Source organism: Doryrhamphus excisus, linkage group LG3, assembly GCF_037039965.1.
Source record: "Doryrhamphus excisus strain RoL-2023G ecotype Guam linkage group LG3, RoL_Dexc_Guam_v1.1, whole genome shotgun sequence".
NCBI lineage: Eukaryota > Metazoa > Chordata > Actinopteri > Syngnathiformes > Syngnathidae > Doryrhamphus > Doryrhamphus excisus.
This window is the reverse complement of record NC_136359.1, coordinates 20,178,116-20,197,682: the sequence shown is the minus strand read 5'-3', so window position 1 is coordinate 20,197,682 and position 19,567 is coordinate 20,178,116. Positions and strand designations below refer to the sequence as shown.

General features: G+C 40.3%; 1 protein-coding gene across 1 annotated transcript in view; it reads right to left on the bottom strand.

The window, feature by feature from the left end:
- ncor2 (nuclear receptor corepressor 2) overlaps positions 1 to 18,692 on the bottom strand; it is a 100,456-nt gene extending 81,764 nt beyond the window's left edge. The window contains exons 1-2 of the mRNA XM_058071588.2: positions 18,597 to 18,692; positions 16,941 to 17,068 (exon numbers count right to left, since the gene is read on the bottom strand). The gene's annotated coding sequence lies outside the window, so the exon portion shown is untranslated. The remainder of the gene's footprint in view (positions 1 to 16,940; positions 17,069 to 18,596) is intronic.
- Positions 18,693 to 19,567: the final 875 nt, after the last annotated feature.

The window sequence follows — 19,567 nt, the reverse complement described above, 5'->3', positions numbered from 1 at the left end:
TCAGTAATAAATAAATAAATATAATAATAATAATAAAAACTTAAGAAACCACATATAGTTGGTGGGTAGACAATTTTTTTTTCAGATTAAAATGAACAAAGCATTATTAGAGCCCTGTAGACATGACAAAACACGACTATAGTCACATTTATACTCTTTTTATTTACAACATATTGCGCAACTGCAGGGTCTTGAGACACATGCTAACTCGCAAACTAGAGAGCTAGCGACCTAAACGGTAGCCTTCAAGTTATTTCCTTTAAACTTAAATAGCCAAAAACGTACCACTTCCACAAGGATAGGGAGGATAACTATTAACAGTTATTTAATCTTTAACATGAACATTAATCAAACGTAATATTTTTTTCTGGGTACATGATACCATACAGCATCCATATCAAACTTGTGCGGGCCGCACTAACATTAAACCTTCATATCAAGGCGGGGGCCTCAAACTAGTGTCCTGCGGGCCACATTTGGCCCGCGGGCCGCGTGTTTGAGACCCCTAATCTAAGCAAACAAATAGAAAACTAGCTCCAGAAGAGCATGGAGTTCCGAAACTCAGAAGCATCTCTTAGAAGTTGAATAAAAACTCAAATAAATAGCTACCGTAAATGTTTCTACACTAAATAAAGTAACAATTATATACAACTCATCTTTGTTTGAAGTTCAAATACAACAAAAAGTACAGGGTGTTAACGATCTCAGCAGCAACTCTTGTAAAAACCTATTTCATAGCTCCAGCCTTCATCTCAGCGTATTCTCTACAATAAAACAAGACTGAAATTAATTTCTTACTCTCTCTCGCAATCACATACACGCAGGCTTCTACAGTCAGGACTGTTTCCACATTGATATTACCAACAGTGATCCGCAGACAGCTGCTGCCTGCGTTTACTCCGCTCTTAATATTACGTCATTGTAGTTTTTCATGTGAGTTTCATGCAAACACAGTACCGTGGTATGCTTCCCTACAATAAAACAAGTCAATTTAGTTTTTTTTTTTATTATTAACATGCTCTCTCTCTCAATCCCAGACAACATTGACAATAATGTCTTCAGCTCTGTTTGGGCCCGCTGCCCACATCCTGGGAATGATCAGTACCCAACCAGGTGGCACTAATGTGCCCATTCTACTATGTTTCCTTCCAGGGGTCAGGGGGTGCTGGGTGACTAACACACAGGATGTGACCTTTAATCCACTCACTGCTCCGCAGCGCATTAATCATCCCGAGCCAGCATGGAGCTCTGATAATGGTATGTTAATTAATAATGAGCCTTTGACGTGATGTCAGCCTACACCAGGAACTACATGCAACTCGCCAAGTGTAACAAGTGACAGCTAAATGTTTTGTTTTCCAAAAATGAGGTGGCAGTAATCACCTGCAATAGTGGTCATGTGAAATGAAAAATGACTTTTTTTGTTTGTTGTTTAAAGGGGCCCTATCCTACCCATGTCAGGGGCTTATAGGATAACATTGGATCCCAGTGGGGCAGTATAGTAAGTTTCTTTTAATAAAATACTTCTTAAATTTCACGTTGTGCACAGGGTAAATCTGCATTCTTTCCCGATTCCGACACCCAACAAGTTGACATAGCTGAACTTTCTACAAAAAGGAATGTGAAAAAGTTCTCATACCCATATGAGACCACATGAAATGTCTGAAACGTAGGCAAGGACCCCACAAAGTACTATGGAGATGCTGCCTTATATATGCAAACACATGTTCACTATCTTGCAATATGGAACAAGCCTGATATCTGCTTTGTACTCATAATTCACGGTTAAAAGTAAGAGAATCATAAATGGACCTCTCTTTATAGACTCAACATACAGTATGGATGGAATGTTGAAATAATATAAAAGGCAAAAAAACTAAACAAAATGAAAATAGTTGAGAGTGTGGCATTCAAAGGTTGGACATCTCTGAAACGTAAGCTATGTAAGCTGTGTAAGAGCCGAATTTTAGCCTTGAAGCTAAAGGTGATTTAGTAGGATTTTATATGAAAATGATGCACTGTAATAAAAATAACACAGAAATTACATAGCAAAAACATAAAAATAACAATATTGTAACCTCAGAGCGCGAGCCCACCTAAAAGCAATTGATAGTAAAATATGTAATTAATTAGGAATTAATTGTGATTAATATTTTTAATCACGTTAATCAAATCTCTAACTTTATTGTTTCTGTATACAAGATGCCTACTGTATTTATAAAAGCCATTATTATATGTTGGGCTTCTTGTGCTCGCATTGTTGGGGGAAGAACGCAATGGCGAGTGCATGCTGAAGTGGACGTTGACTGGTTGTCATTGTGTTTATGCTTGTCTGGCATCAGTTCATAGACTACTGTTGTAACTGGAGGGCAAGGTGAGGAGAGATCAATAGCAATATTCGCAATATTTTGATTCACCACAATAATCTAATATATTTAAATGAAAATACCTCAAGGTGATGGTAATTTTTAGATTAATTAGATAAATTAATTACTGATCATAATTACAGTATTCTCTTATTTTTTTAAATTTCTTGCTGCACTAGTTTTGAGCAAATCCTAGTTGTTGAGTATGTCGCAACAGACTGCAAGGCTTTGTACATTACATCATGTAGCTTGCACAGACATACTGACACTTGATGAAAGAAGCCATATCTCATAGTGCTTTACTTTTAGTACAGTTCCTTTGAGAACACATATTTTACAGTGTGGTACCACATCAACTGATGTGCACATTGACTTTGAATATAGTTACGTATGTTGTAGTTTTACTTTTCAGCAAAGATTTGCTTGATACATATTTTTGCCAAGCTGTTTTTGTCCTTCACTGCCTGACAAGCTTTCTCCGTGATTGACGAGGCATGCTTTTGCTGCTGATTGGAGCATGACAGCAACAATTCAACTGCCTTCAGTTGACATTATGTCTCGGTTGACTACCCACTGAGTCGCTCTTTTGTAAAAATGCATCGCTAGATGATTTTCACAGGACACAAAAAGGAGGTGTTGTAATTGCATTTCAATGAAAATGTATTTTGACTCCATTGAGACAGCCTGGAATAGTGGACATAAAATAGAATGTGACTCCGATCGTTTATAATCACTTTAAAGAATAAGAAGACGGAACATCCCAAATATTCCTGTGTATAGCACACCAGAGTATAGCACCTCCTGAGTTGGTAGACACACACAGACACAAAAATGTACAGTAAATATTTGATTTATGTACAGTACATGAGCTGGAAGCAATCAGGACTCCAAAGCGCTCTGCGTGCCAGATGTGTAACAGTGGATATACGTATCATTGCTTTGCTGGGCGGCGTCACATGACTCAACATCAGCTCCCACAAAACACTTCTAACACCAATATGCAGTGTAATGCATTCGATACTTACTGCTTGTATGATTACCACGTGAATGTAAGATTCATTAATTCATTCATTCATTCATTTTCTACCACTTTTTCGTCACGAGGGTCGCGGGGGGCGTTGGAACCTATCCCAGCTGTCTTCGGGCGAGAGGCGGGGTACACCCTGGACTGGTTGCCAGCCAATCACAGGGCACATATAGACAAACAACCATTCACACTCACATTCATACCTATGGACAATTTGGAGTTGCTAATTAACCTAGCATGTTTTTGGAATGTGGGAGGAAACCGGAGTACCCGGGAGAAAACCCACGCATGCACGGGGAGAACATGCAAACTCCACACAGAGATGGCCGAGGGTGGAATTGAACCCTGGTCTCCTAGCTGTGAGGCTAACCATTCGACTGCCGTGCCGCCCTGAATGTAAGATATTTCCAAAAATGGATAACAACATTAAAATACTAGCTCAACTTTTCACAGAGGAGGCGAACCAGCTTTTATTGTGATAGAAATGTGAATATTGAACATTTGTTCTTTGAAAATTGAGTCAGAGTCAGAAATTTAAATTCCATTTATTAAATATGCAATCACACTAGGGTGCAGGACATTATTATTATGTAGTATGTATATTATTATATTATTGTTATAGTATTATTATATTATCAGTGTGGACGCACATGGTACCAATTCGGTGAAAAAAAATAGTTCTACTATGACAAATGCTACAGCACTTGGGTTGAATAAGTTCTTCCTCCATCGTCTTGTGCACCCCACTTCTTCCTCCCCTTAAGCCCTGTCCAATCTAAGGCAAGAGGCCTCTGGTCCTCAGACCTCATTGCCTCATGACTGTGAGTGTGATTTATGTGTCTTTTCTAGACTCGGTGGGAACTGGGAATATAGAGCCTCACCCCCTAAACCCCCCCCCTCGACAAAGCTCTCTGAAAATGTGTGTGAGAGGTTTTGGCGGAAGTTCCCCTGAGAGGCAAATAGAATTAAGGAGCCAACTGGAGTCATTGAAACTATGCTTGCACTCCTCAGCTGAGAGGACACACACACACACACACACACACACACCCAAACCTCTCAGTATTTCTCCTCACACTGCTCTAAGCATGCTTTTGCCCAGTACCATAACCACCCACAGTAACTCTCTGTGTTGTTTCTTTATTTACAGTTCTGGTCCACCCTGAACTGGTGGCCAGTCAATGACACGCACCTCTGGAAAGGCTGAACAGTCAATCGTAGGGGTGTCACCAGATCTTGCAACATTCAAATTTCTTGTTAAAAAAAGGCCATGAGCAGAGTTAGCTCTTTTGTCAGCCATACCGACTCTTGGTGGGTGGAGGCGGGGCTGATGGCATACATCGAGTGCAGAAGAGTGAGCCTCATTCGGAAAAATTCAATGGAACTTAGTAGAGATTGCAATACTGTATATTGTCATTCATTCATTCATTTTCTATCGCTTATCCTCATGAGGGTCACGGGGGTGCTGGAGCCTATCCCAGCTGTCTTAAGGTGAGAGGCGGGATACACCCTGGACTGGTGGCCAGCCAATCACAGGGCACACAAACAACCATTCACACTCACATTCATACCTATGGACAATTTGGAGTCGCCAATTAACCTAGCATGTTTTTGGAATGTGGGAGGAAACCAGAGTACCCGGGGAAAACCCATGCACTCCACACAGAGATGCCCTAGGGTGGAATCCAACTCGGGTCTCCAAGATGTGAGGCCTGTGCGCTAGCCACTCGGTCTCCGTGCAGCCCGTATATTATCATATATTTTTTTTATATTTTTCAGTATGATTAAAAGTCATGTTAAACTCTTGTTTCATCTCGTTCTCGTAGACCCAATCTCCGGTATAGTCTGGTCTCATGACATCCCTTTGTGACAGCCTGCAATTGGTTGGCAATCGGACCAGTGTGAACTGAGACTGGAGCTTACCTGAGACCCTAAAGAAAACAAGCAGTATATTAAAAATAGACGGATGGATCATTTTTACATAGGCTTCAGCATAAGTGACATAGAAAATTGATGGATGATTTTTACTCGTTTATACTCGTCTTATACACGATCCTGAATACAGTACTATTCTGGGGTCTGGCAGCCTGGATGTGGCTCGCTGGCCGCCAGTTGACCTTCAGTGATCTCAAGCATAAACATGGAATGGTTTGAACCGTCAAACCAAAAAATTCAAACCCAAACAGCAGTTCACAATTCAACTAAAGTAACTTCTTCTAAATCAAGCTGCAGTTGTCTCACTTCAAGTCAAACATGACAGCATTCACTCTTCCAAGTATTTATACTTGAACCATATGTTTCCATGACAATTTGGATTGGAGGTTCCACTGTAGTGATGGGAAACTCCATTCCTTTTATTGACTCAATTTCTCATGACGTTTTAAGTGAATTGGGTTCTTACTGTATGTGTCACACAGCGCATGAACAGGAATTAGCACATGTGCAAAAAATTGGGCCGCAGCACCGGTGAGTTATTAAAAGTTGAGTCTTTATCAAGTACCCATGGATCAATTAAAGTCACGTCTCCGTTGAACACCCGTTCATGCCCACAGGACTCTAATAATGTTAATAACTGTAATTTAGAAAGTCATAAACAGGTTTTCTATGCTCTATATCAGGGTTCTCAAACTCAATTTACTTGGGGGCCACTGGAGCTAGGGTGTGGGTGAGACTGGGCCGCATCAGGTTTTCCAAAAAAAAAAAAAAAAAACGCATTTATTAAAAACATGAATAAACTTTGCTTTGTAATAATTTTTTCTGGGTACATGATACCATACAGCATCCATATCAAACTTGCGCGGGCCGCACTAACATTAAACTTTCATATCAAGGCGGGGGCCTCAAACTAGTGTCCTGCGGGCCACAATTGGCCCGCGGGCCGCGTGTTTGAGACCCCTGCTCTATACTATGGAAATTCATGTATCGCGGTCGGTTCTGGAACCAATTAACTGCTATAAACGAGGGACAACTGTGGCCGCAAGTCTCGTTTTTGATTGTTGCATTACACCCCAAACCACAGTAGTGGTCCTCGATCACTAATGAGTTGCATTATTTTCATATGTCAAACACTAAACCCACAGTTATGCCAATGCAGAGTCGTCAAAAGCTGATTTTGGAAAGCAATAGTATACAATAATTATGTGTGTTGGTCACAAGTTATGATGTGCTAGACGCATTACGGTACTGTCAGTTGTTTTTACAGGTGCTTTTAAAAATGAATTGTTTTGACAGTGTTGTCATCAATTTAAGAAAATGTACAGAAATGTTTTCCATGTATTGATGTGAAAGGATCAATGAATAAACACACACGCACGCATACAACACCCCCATGATTAGTCCTCACACATTTATTCCTGCCAGACAACTTGCAGGCTGGAATCCACCAGGACATCTCATGTTGCATATCAACACTTCCATGTGGGCAGAGTGAGCCTTAAGTAGGTTAGAGGAAGGCATGCACACTCCACTTTGGTCTCCAAGCCCTCCAGGCGGTAAACGATTGTGTCAGAGGGGCTGCTACTCGTTATCGACGTGCTCACAGGCTTCAAGTTGCAGCCGGCGCAGCAACTCCTGCAGCTCAGCAGCTGCCTCCCAACAGCCATGGGTGATGGAGAACGTTATGGATCAGTTGTAAGAGCATACCATGCACAGTAACACAGTGTGCAGCACAATGCATCACTATGTATTGATCACCACAACACACAGTGGCATTTACATGCTGTCGTATGTGGGTACAATGATGCTCTGTAATGAATGTTTGCAGCACGGCTGGCTATGTGGCAGTGCTGCATTGTATTTAATTATATTGTCTTTAATAAATCATTTCATTCAATCATGTGTGCTAATGAGCGTGTGATGACAGTACTGTCACTCTGAACTGTAGTTTTCCACCTCATGCCACACACATGCCAAAGATCGATATTTTTTTTGTTTGATATTTTTCAAAAATGCATATGTACCATATTTAGATTAGATTTTTGTCTTTGCCGTTCTGATCTATTGTTCCCATTTTTACCGGTGGGTTTTTGTTTTAATTTCATTGCTACACTACAAATCATGGGCTGCAAATCCTACTTTAGACACTTCTGGTGTCGTATTTCAATCATTTCAATTCATGCATAGGCCGTGAAAGTAAACAAATGTGTGTTTGTGTGTTTGTAGTTTAAACCAAGCCTGTCTACTCTATGTGTACTTAATTAACTTGCAAAGGTTAATCGTTTGCCTTCCATCTTTAAAACTATTTAAAAAAAAATTTATTTTGACACCAGAAGCTGTTTTCCGGTGTTTCTCTGACTTGTATACTACAGAATTTACGTATACAAAAACACAACGTGCATCAGACAAAAACACGACGTGCATCAGACAAAAACACGACGTGCATCAGACAAAAACACGACATGCATCAGACAAAAACACGACGTGCATCAGACAAAAACACGACGTGCATCAGACAAAAACACGACGTGCATCAGACTAAAACACGACATGCATCGGACAAAAACACGACGTGCATCAGACAAAAACACGACGTGCATCAGACAAAAACACAACGTGCATCAGACTAAAACACGACGTGCATCGGACAAAAACACGACGTGCATCAGACAAAAACACGACATGCATCAAACAAAGACACGACGTGCATCAGACAAAAACACGACGTGCATCAGACAAAAACACGACATGCATCAGACAAAGACACGACGTGCATCAGACAAAAACACAACGTGCATCAGACAAAAACACGACGTGCCTCAGACAAAAACACGACGTGTATCAGACTAAAACACGACGTGCATCGGACAAAAACACGACGTGCATCAGACAAAAACACAACATGCATCAGACAAAGACACGACGTGCATCAGACAAAGACACGACGTGCATCAGACAAAAACACGACGTGCATCAGACAAAAACACGACGTGCATCAGACAAAAACACAACGTGCATCAGACAAAAACACGACGTGCATCAGACGCACGTGTGATGTGGGTAAGTCAGCTGTTGTGAATTGCCAGCCTGATGAAAATAGGAGTGATTTCAAAGCTGCTAGGCCCGCACGGATCTTACGCATCTGGTGTGAATTTGGGGTAAGAGTGATTATATATGAAGTATTGTCTGTAGCTTCCTTGTACTGTATAAACCACAACCACCTGTTCTGTTTCTTCAAATCCGTCATGTGCATTGTTTTGAGTTTGTTGCTCAATCTGTTGCATTCCATTCATGGCTTAGCTGTCTTGTCTATTGTAAATGACAGTAAAGGTATTTCATCTTCAATCTGAAGCAAACATGGTTCATGTGGACAAATCTCTTCATAAAAATGCCCAGTTCATGTAGTGTAGGTGCAAAGGAAATGCAAACGTGTGTACACGGTGCCGAAAAAAGCTCTTGTCGCTGCAGAGCACCCACAGACAAGACCCTTAAAAGCCAGAAATCTGGCCTGGCTAGACTCATAAAAAATAAGTGATTCTTAATGGTGCAGCAGTAAAACGTACACCTAATACCTAACCTGAAGCATTTTTGACTGTGACCGTATGCCTTTCGTGTAACGTGAAGCAAGTCGTAAGATCGTTTGTCTGAATGTCGCACCCCTGTGGCCCGTTGGAAGGGTTGGGTGGGTTTTTGAGGATGAGGTTCAACCTGAATAACAACTCTAAAGAATGAGGTCCTCTGTGCAACACACACATTCTTTGTTGCACTTCAGGAGTGTGCGATCGGAGAAAGTAGGCGAAGGTGTAAATAAGCACCCTCACATCCAGTGTGATATTTACACAGTGGGGTCGACGTGGGGGGATGGGTGGCATGTGCGAAGCAACGCCACATGATCCATGTTTCATGCACCTGAGTCGTCGGACTGGAGGCCCCCACATTGCATATGTGTGACATTGAATTCCACTATCTCACACAAACAAGAGCTTCATCCAACACACATGTCTTCCATTACAGTATGACCATTCCAGGCGTTGCCCGGAATGCCGTGAAAAGAAATAGCTATCATGTACCAGGCACACGGAGAAAAGTGAACAAAGTAACTGATGTGTCCAACAGTTATGTCTGTGTACAGCAAATAGAAGAAAAAGGAATGTACAAATGTTTCATGTCAAGTGAGTACATGTACATGTCAGCAATACACATGGGTATGTAGGTGGTATGTTGGTTCTGTTCATTTCTTTAGGAATGCACAGTAGAAAAATATTTTGAGTATACAGTACAGTGGCCATCATTCATGGCCATACAGATTTACAGATTTGTCATAAACTATATTATATATTTCATATTTTGTATATTTTATATACATAAATAACATTTAATTTTGTTTCTCATTCAAAGTTAGTAATAATTTATAAACACAATCCAACTTTATTGTCACAATTACCAGAACAATGAAAATCAGTTTTGCATCTCTCAAAATTAGGAAAATAAACAAACAAAAACACACAATTATTTGCAAATTGGGAATACGTCCATATTTTAGGACACAGTAAATGGTGTAAATAAATATGTGATACGTCAGGTCTTGATGTTTCACTGATAATGTTTTTTCCAAAATTTTGATTTCACATTTTGTTAGGCTGTGCTTGAACGCACCATAGTTGTGGGCTGTGTCTGGCTACACTGTGATTCCACCCGTTCATCAATCATCCCACATGATCATGCATTAGTGGTGAGTACGTGTGCATTGTATACTTTACATGGGTTTAATAAATGTGTGAGGCATATTTGGGGCTGACACCTGTACGGTGTCCTGAGTGAATAATGGTAATTGAAGAGAGAAGGGGCTGGTTAGTTAGAAGCTGAATGTAATCTAATTATTAAAACAAACAGTCGCTTTTATTGCAAATGTTGATCCAAAATTGGAGGAGAATGTAATTGCTAAGCAAGCAGGAGGGTTTGTGGTCGAGCCATTTTTATGGGTGTATCAATCGCTTGCATTTTTTTGCTATTTGCTAGTGTTCCTGAAGTATTCACATTTTGCTATTTTACTATTTAATATTTGACCTCATAGCAGGCAACAAAGCTTTTTTTTTTACCCTGAACATGAAGCATGAGCCATTCAAAATCCAACGCTGCTAATCCCAGCTTTCATCCAGCCTGCAGTGTCATGGGCTCAAGTATGCACCACACTGTAGCGAACATGAAGGGACAAGGAAGAGGCGAGAGAGACTATGCAGCGCCATCGGTGGGGGCGGATCAGGACAAGATCAATGGGTGTGACGAGGAGTGCAGGAGGCAGCAGGAGCCTCCAAGTAGGCCAATAAATATCATTCTAGTGAGACAGCTGCCGCCTCCCCCTTAGCCTCCTCTGCCCCGTCCCTCCTCTCGAGCCCCAAGGCCCTGCCGACTGGGCCCCTTTAGATTAGCGGCCTGCATGTGGGGGGTGGGATGGAACACCCTGGTGCACAATACACCTCTCATACGGGATCCTCACTCACCTCCTGCCTCCATTTGTTGGACATTCATCTTTCAACATGTGTGTGAGTTTGTTTAGGGGGTGGGGACGCCGTGGATGTGGGGGTAGCACAGACTTGCAAGAAGCTGTGAGGAGAATGTGTGTGTACGACAGATCCTCTGTGGGGTTTTTTATTTATATCTTCACCCCTTCGACAAACCCTCCCTCTGAAACACCACTTTATATTCTGTCAGGCCACTAAGCTGCTGGCTTAAATATTAGCCACTTTGGCTTTGACTCCATGGCTGCTTCAGAAGAAGATGCATTCTTTCTTACAGTCTGTGGCAACAACAGCTGTCTGACTGCCTACGCATAATGTCAACTGTGATGTTTATTAGCATATATGGATGATCCACTCCTACATCTCTTTGCTCTCCATAGTATAACACAAGTCAGTCCAACAGCTCTACAAGGAATGTACTATTAAAGCTTTGCTGACATTGTCAGAAAGGATTTTTTTTTGTATTGCACTGTATATTCCAGGGGTGTCCAAAATGCAGCCCCGGACCCATTTGCAGCCTGTGTCTGTCCAAATATCAAGAGAAAAAAATTGCAATCTAATGAGAAAAATATGTAATTGTACTCGCAAAGAGTTCTAACTTCTTACTAACTTTACTAACTATTACTAACTATCATATGTGTAATAGATATGACCCTTACATTCATTTTCATTTTTCAGTATGTGGAGATTGGTGGAAAATGTTTAGACACCTGTGGTTATTAAATGGTATATCCAAGATATAACAGTTCAGTTCAACAAAAAATACACATCCACGTCCATCCGTACAGGGAGAATCGAACCAAGATCAGGTGTGGCTAACCTGCTAACTACTATATCACCATGCGGCCCAAAATGAGCAGTGTTATTGTATTCCAGTAATGGGTAATCTAATAAGTTACCTTCTCAATGTTACCTCAATAACATCCATTTTCCATGCCACTTATCCTCACTCGGATCGCAGAAGCCTATCCCAGCTGACTTCGACGTGACGTTGGGGGTTTAGAGTTGAGTTTCAGCTTGGTGTGGGTTACAACCCGTAGTGTATTATTGTGCCTGTATTGCCCATATGTACTGTATGTAATTTAAACCTGCAAGAAAAGCCTGTTGTTCTGGCGATTAAGTCGTGTGTCTCACCAAACATTACAGTAAAATTATTGACACCTATTGTCCATTGAGAATAGAACACTACATATAATTGTATTTGCATAATTTCCATGCCATACACCTTGTATTTGTACTTGCATTTTTTTGTATTTTAGTTAAATATGTATATTGTCTGACTAATGATAGACTGTATTCAACCAGGAAACAGCATTATTTATTAATTAACATATTTTTAAGTGGTGAGAGACTGTAATTACGTTCCCTGGTACCTAATTACATTTATGAAGGATGTTCATTGAGTTACTTTTTGGAGCCGATAATGAATTATACCTATACCTATCACTAATTACTTTTTGAAAGTTATTTGCCCAACATGAAAACATACTCTGCGTGCACACATTGACACAGAGAAGTGGTACAAGACAACTATAGAAAAGTTTCCTGACACGAAAAACTAGGGGTATTTTATGATGCTATGATGATAAGGGTATGAGGGTATACTTCAATACATCTATCAATCATATAATCAAATTTTATATACACAACAAGGGGACAACAAATGGACAATCAACCATCTACCATCCACTCTGCTCTTACTTCTGATAATTCGAAGCTACTTCAAACTTCTTGGAGGGTCTGAGGTTGAAGTTCAAATCAAAGTTTAGTTTGGCTGCTATAACTAAATAGCAATACATTAAATCCATAAAGAAACATCTATTGATCTGATATAGCAGCAATACTGGAATTTCCAGTACTGCAGGTGACAATTGTGATGGTATGCATGCTTGAACAGCACAATCTTGTAAGAACAATGGTGAAACATATAGGCAGTGGGTAGTCGGGTCTTTCGTGTCGTAACATATACATGTGTGAATGTGTAGACAGGAGTTACGTTCGTATTACCCAGCAAATAGTAAAAGGGTTACAATGTCACCTTTCTGACAGATTTTGTATTTAGAAGCAGCGAAAGCAGCACTTTGAAATTGTGCCAGCCAACCGGAGTCCACCTGACACGTCTGCACGTTTTTTGAGCTGAGTTCACAAGACTCACTTGATTTACATTGAGGTGCTGAACCTTTTTTCCCCCACCCAAAACTCAAAACTCAATAAAACACCTCACAGTAGTGCAAGTTTCAACACTCTCATGCCGACATTTCTGTGTATGAACACTGAAGAACTGTATTTCTCAGCCAGCGCCACCATGAAAGACAGTTCATCATTCAATTTCAGCAACAATGTCAAATATGTGTTGATCTATCCAGACGGCATGATGTATTACACACGTAGCAAGGAATGAAGACAAAAATAGATCCCATTTCACTTTCCACCAGTATCACTTTCAGTGCTGTATGGAAATGTACTTGAAAGTATTACAATAGTGAAAAATGCAGCTTTGGTTCCCTCCAGTCAAATATATCCCTGCGGTGCGTTTACTCTCAGTCTTTAAGAACCAGCTGCTGCTTTGCATCCAGTCTCCCACTCATTATTTCTGCAAGCACATGTGCTAAGGTCCATTTCCATGATGGAAAACACAGATGAAGTTTGGATGTGTATATTTATCCATCCCAAAAAAATAGTCCTGTGTGTGTTTCTAAAAGGAAAAGATGTGTCACGCAACGCAGTGCAGATGCTTCAAGCGTTCACACCCCCTCAAACATGACGCCCTAGAAATCATTTGTTTATCTTCATCCACAATTACTTACAATTACACGCTACCTCCCTGCAAAACCTGAAATATCATATTTTTACCACGCCAAAAGGTACAGTAATGCTTTCCCAGCATTGCTTTGTGCATCTGTCAGATTGAATTAAATGACGTTTATTCACATTCAAGGCAAACAGGTTTGTCTTTTGAGAGTGGAGAGTACAAAAGTGAAGCAAATCATGCATCATACAACACTTTTGTGTTTGTTCCTATTCTAAAACGTTTTCCACGTACACAAATGGTCTATTGCTCTCAAATACTGTTCACAAATCTATTCTTCACAACTCACAGGTGATTAACACAGGCATTATTATTGAACAGATGTGCATACGGCTGGCCATAATAAAAGGCCACTCCAAAAATGTGTCCAAAATTTTATGACACAACGCAATGATTGAGGGTTGAGGGACCGTGCAGCAGACATGCTGACTGAAGGAAGAAGACTTTTGCGAACTCTGACATAAAAGCACTTTTTTGTTATTTTCAACAAGCAGCGATTACTGCCATAGTTCCCTTTCCCCATCTCAAAGCAGTCACAGGCAATTTTGTGACATAAAAACAACAACAAATAAAGAAAGTTCATTTGGAGTTCTAAACATAGTTGTTTTGCTTTTCATGTTTTCAACTCACGTGTGCCAATTATGCAAATTTGACAATTACATCATTTTATCATTCCCACTCCTGCAACCCACCGCCGACACTAATACATTGCAGTCCTGTGGGAAATACTGTATAATATACTGCTGCACATACTTTTTTATATATAGTTTCCAGATGAATCCTCATGGGATGATGTTCTATGCAACTCATCAATCTTGATGGTCCCATGAGGGAATCTAAATGCACTGTTGGAGGAGAGGGACACGAATAAGGGCCTGAACATGTAAGTGGGATGGCAGGAAGTTTATATTGTATGTGTGATGTTTATGTTTGGTTTATGTTTGGTCCACCACAGGCTGAATACAGAAAAATATACTTAACTCATTCAAAACCTATGATGTATTTATACCTTTTTATAAACCCCAACATCTGATCTCAACAGCATATTTATGTATTTTTCAGTTTTTTTGTGCGATAGCCTAAAAGAGGTAATGATGCAACTCCCCACTAATGGATTTGCCTTCAGAGCAATCGTAAGGCATAAAAATGGCCACTAGGTGGCAGACGTGCATTGGATGAGACCTCAGCAGAGATCATGTGGATGGTAGAAACATACATGACAGGAAGGAGGATGTGAGAGAGCGGAGAGGAATGTAGCATGCAGACGCAAAAAGCTGGTTTTCGCCCTTTTCTAGTTGGGAGCTGATATTTTCTGGAAACCTACGTATGTTCTACTGCTCATTAATAAAGAACAGAAAACGGTAGAGACAAACCGCGCAAGTTTGATATGGATGCTGTATGGTATCATGTACCCAGAAAAAATTATTGCGTTTGATTAATGTTCATGTTAAAGGTTAAATAACTGTTAATAGTTATCCTCCCTATCCGTGTGGAAGTGGTAAATTTTTGGCTATTTAAGTTTAAAGGAAATAACTTGAAGGCTACCGTTTAGGTCGCTAGCTCTCTAGTTTGCGAGTTAGCATGTGTCTCAAGACCCTGCAGTTGCGCAATATGTTGTAAATAAAAAGAGTATAAATGTGACTATAGTCGTGTTTTGTCATGTCTACAGGGCTCTAATAATGCTTTGTTCATTTTAATCTGAAAAAATAATTTGTCTACCTACCAACTATATGTGGTTTCTTAAGTTTTTATTATTATTATTATATTTATTTATTTATTACTGATTGATTGATTTTCTTTATTCTTTGTATGTTTATTTATTTTTCATCTTATTTGTGGAGAAAAATAAAAATTAAGATATTTGAGAACAGTGGAATGTTTTATCAGAGCTTTTCTTGTAGAAAATTGGAACCAAAGCAAAGTTTAAAAAAAAAATTGTTTTTAATAAATGCGTTGTTTTTTTTTTTTTTCCGGAAAACCTGTTGCGGCCCAGTTTCACCCAGACCCGAGCTCCAGTGGCCCCCAAGTAAATTGAGTTTGAGACCCCTGGCCTAACATGTGCGGACAGTTGATGCTGTTACTGGAGAGATGGCCTGGTATGCAGTTGTTTATCTCCAAGAAGAATAATGTATTAATAATAATTATGGTTCACAGTCAGTCCTTTGCTCAGTAGAGGAAGCCTGCTTGCAATATGGGAAGGAACATAGCACACACGCAGGCAGAGAATGAGAGAGATTCACTTAAAAAGTGTAGGCGGGATTAGTGGGATATTTACACTGTGCTGAATGACACTTGCTATCACTGTGATGAGGGAAGTGGAACGTGGCAGCTCTCCTTTTGCATTCTGAGTATTTACCTGTGACACACTCCTCCATTGCACTTCTGTCAAATGGCGCAGCAGAACTGTGACTCATCATCATGTTGAATTAGTGTATAGTCTGTCCGACACTGGCTTCAGCAACCTGCTCTTACAACACAATAGCTGACATGCACGTTTGACGTTCCTCATTTATCACGATTAAACCAAAGCTTGTGGTCAAGATTGTATCAAAATAGATGTTGCGCATCTATACGTGCAAAACAATAGCATTTTATATGTATTTATAACCGGCAAAACATGCTGGGAGCCTGCTAATTTTATGTCTGAACTCAAGGTACAAAATTATTATTTCTGATTTATGATATTTTGCTTTCCATCTTAAATCAATGTGCTTATCTCAAGCAATATGTACTAAAATATGAAAGTTATGAAGCTTAAATTAAGCAAAAGTGGTATTTAAATAAATATTGTATTTAGTTCAAATGTTTTAACTGTGTATTAACCAATGAATGTTGTATTTTGGTGTGTCTTCTATTCTGTTTACTTGCTTTATTCAACTCCATTCTTCTGTAAAGTGTCTGAGTATTTTGAAAAGCGCTATACAAATAAAATGTATTATTATTATTATTATTATTATAAAGGCTGTTGGCAAAAATTACATCAGACAAACACGGTTAAATAACATTTGCGTCCAGATTAGGGAGCAGAATCATCAGTCATCACAAGCCTATTAAACACGGACCCTACCAGACATGGGTTTTGCACTGAAGTGGGTCATAGGTGGTTGTCATGGTAACCTTTCAGCCTCTAAAGTAGTATCAGCATCGTCGGCAGGCAGGAAAGCCCCCATTGGAAATGTTGGACCATCATCATCATTAAGATCATAGAGCTTCTTCCTACCTGGATAAGACATCCCACCCATCCCCCACCCCGCCCTCTCCATCCCCAACCCCCATAGCGTGCTTACCTCTTCTCTGCATCTGTTGCCTTCAGCGATGTGTGTTTCTAAGGCAACATGTTGTCGTGTCAACTCGCATAATGACAACATCAGCCCTGTTTCCAGCAGCTGTCAATCAGCCTTTTGTTTGCAGCCCCCTTGCAAAAGCACAGAACAACCGTCATTGTGACAGGCTTTAAACATCTCAAAACATACATGAGACACATCTTCTGCAATGAAACCATCACAATCACGTTTACTGCCTGAAGCTCAGTCTGTGATCCGTGTTTGCTGGTGGAAACTGACAGTTTCATATAAGGTTAATGACAGGAAAGAGAAGGACGTTTACGCAAGTCTTTCCATCCTTCCTGCGGGCCTTCCAAAGCACACACGTCCACAGAGTGGGAGGTGTGATGCTGGTGATATGTATGAAATGTGCTCTCCATAATCACCACGTGGCACCTCCAATGCTACGAGGTCTGCCAGCTGTTCCACTGTACAGCTCTTCTCATATCTGGTTAGCATATTGTATCTTCTACAAATGGAACCTGGTTATAATTTAGAGCTAGGGGTGTCACACGACACCCAAATCACAAGATGAGACAATGTATGGGATTAGGTCCATGACAATGAAACAAGATTTTAACTTGTTTTTAGTTAAAGTACAATAAAAAATATGACTGGAATGGACGCAAAACAGTGATACCACAAATCAATGTTTTGAAATATTTATTGGCTTCTTCTTCTTTGTTGATGGCTTGTATTTCATTCATTTTCTACCGTCTATCTTCGGACGAGTCGCCAGCCAATCACAAGGCACATATAGACAAACAACCATTCACACTCTTCACACTTCATACCTATGGACAATTTGGAGTCGCCAATTAACCTCGCATGTTTTTGGAATGTGGGAGGAAACCGCAGTACATGGAGAAAACCCCCGCATGCATGGGGAGAACATGCAAACTCCACACAGAGATGGCCGAGGGTGGAATTGAACCCGGGTCTCCTAGCTGTGAGGTCTGTGCGCTAACCACACGACCGCCGTGCAGCCGTGGCTTGGATTTAATTATCAAAAAAAATGCATGATGCAAGAAAATCTAAACCCACAGCTTTACTTGCTAAAAATAGCGACCGTGTCAACACAGAACTCTTCCATGTATGAGTTGTGTTACAAAACAGAACCAGTGAATGTTAGCGCTGAGCCAAATGCTAAAAAATCTAAAGTAACATTTGATCAAATGGAGAATTACTGCTTGGGCATCAACAATAGCTAGCAGCTGTTTGATGAAAAAATAGCCACACGTCACTTGCTGACACTGTGAACACCAAGGTCAGGTGCATTGCAAGGTGTGCTTCCAATTATGACTTGCACACTGCCACTTCCATATTACTTCATTATTGTCCATAGTAGCCATATCATAGTTCACAGCCTTGATTGGCTTCTGGGGCCCCTCTTGGGCTGCATCAGTGTTGTTTTAATTTGTTTACTTAGATGTTAAATCAAATAATTAAAATTATTTGGCCCTCTGGACAGTGGCAGCTCTAGCTTGAATGACAACCTGCGTGGACCCAAGGTGTGCCGCCCACGACCCACACTCTCCATCGACACCAATTCTCACCAAGTAACGTCGGCTTATTTGATCAAATATATTCCATATTGTGGCGTATAAAAAGGCTCCATACCTTTATTTTTGGACAGTGTCTCCTCTAAATTGTGCACCTGATGGATTTTACTTTTTCTTGTTGACACAAATTAACGACTCTTTCATCATCTTCCACGTCACCCAACTAGCAGTTAAGGCTAACCGACTCATATTGACTCACAGTATCCTTTATTGGACATTTTATTCGTGAAATAACATGTTCCGACTCTTGGTCGCCGATATAATTAATGTATTAACAATGAAATACGTTTTATTTTCGAGCAATTAGTTTTGTAATTATTTTTCTTACCTTGTAATTAACCTGAGAGGTGATGGCCAGCTGCGTCCACCCCCTCACTACGCATTTGGTTTGATCCACATCGCGGACGTTTGATCACGACATAATTAAATGTACTGACTCGATGAGGATGTGGTGAGGTGCTTCTGTAAGTATGACATAGCAAAGTGTGTTTCCCCAGATGTTGGTCAAATTGGGTGATACATTTTTTTATTTTATTTATTTTATTTTAATTGTGATGTCAGGATTAATTTGGCTCAAGTTGTGATTGTGTGGTCCAGACTTCAACCCCATTATTGGAGGCGTTCTTAAACACATTAGCATCCGAAGATTTGGAAGAAAAATGAACTCAAATAAATACGACATAACGCAAGCAATGGCATGTTAAATGCACATATTTTATACAGTATTGCTATAAATCTTGTCAATGAAATGGTAATAATTGGGGAATCACAACTACTGTGTGTAGATAGTAGTCCAGGCCAATGGACCCAGCAGCTCTGACCATCTGTTTATATGCGGGCATCCTCTTCCAGCTCACCTCCCATGTCTCAGTCGTTTAGTGGGAAGTGTGACCCGGATACTGAGTGCTTGAGTGTGTGCATCGTGGAGCAGATGGAAAATTTCAATGAGCTGGAAAATCCACATCAGTAGGCCTTCCCGGTAGAGTATAGAGGAAGTTAGTGCAACAGCGCCCCCGTATGGACATGTCT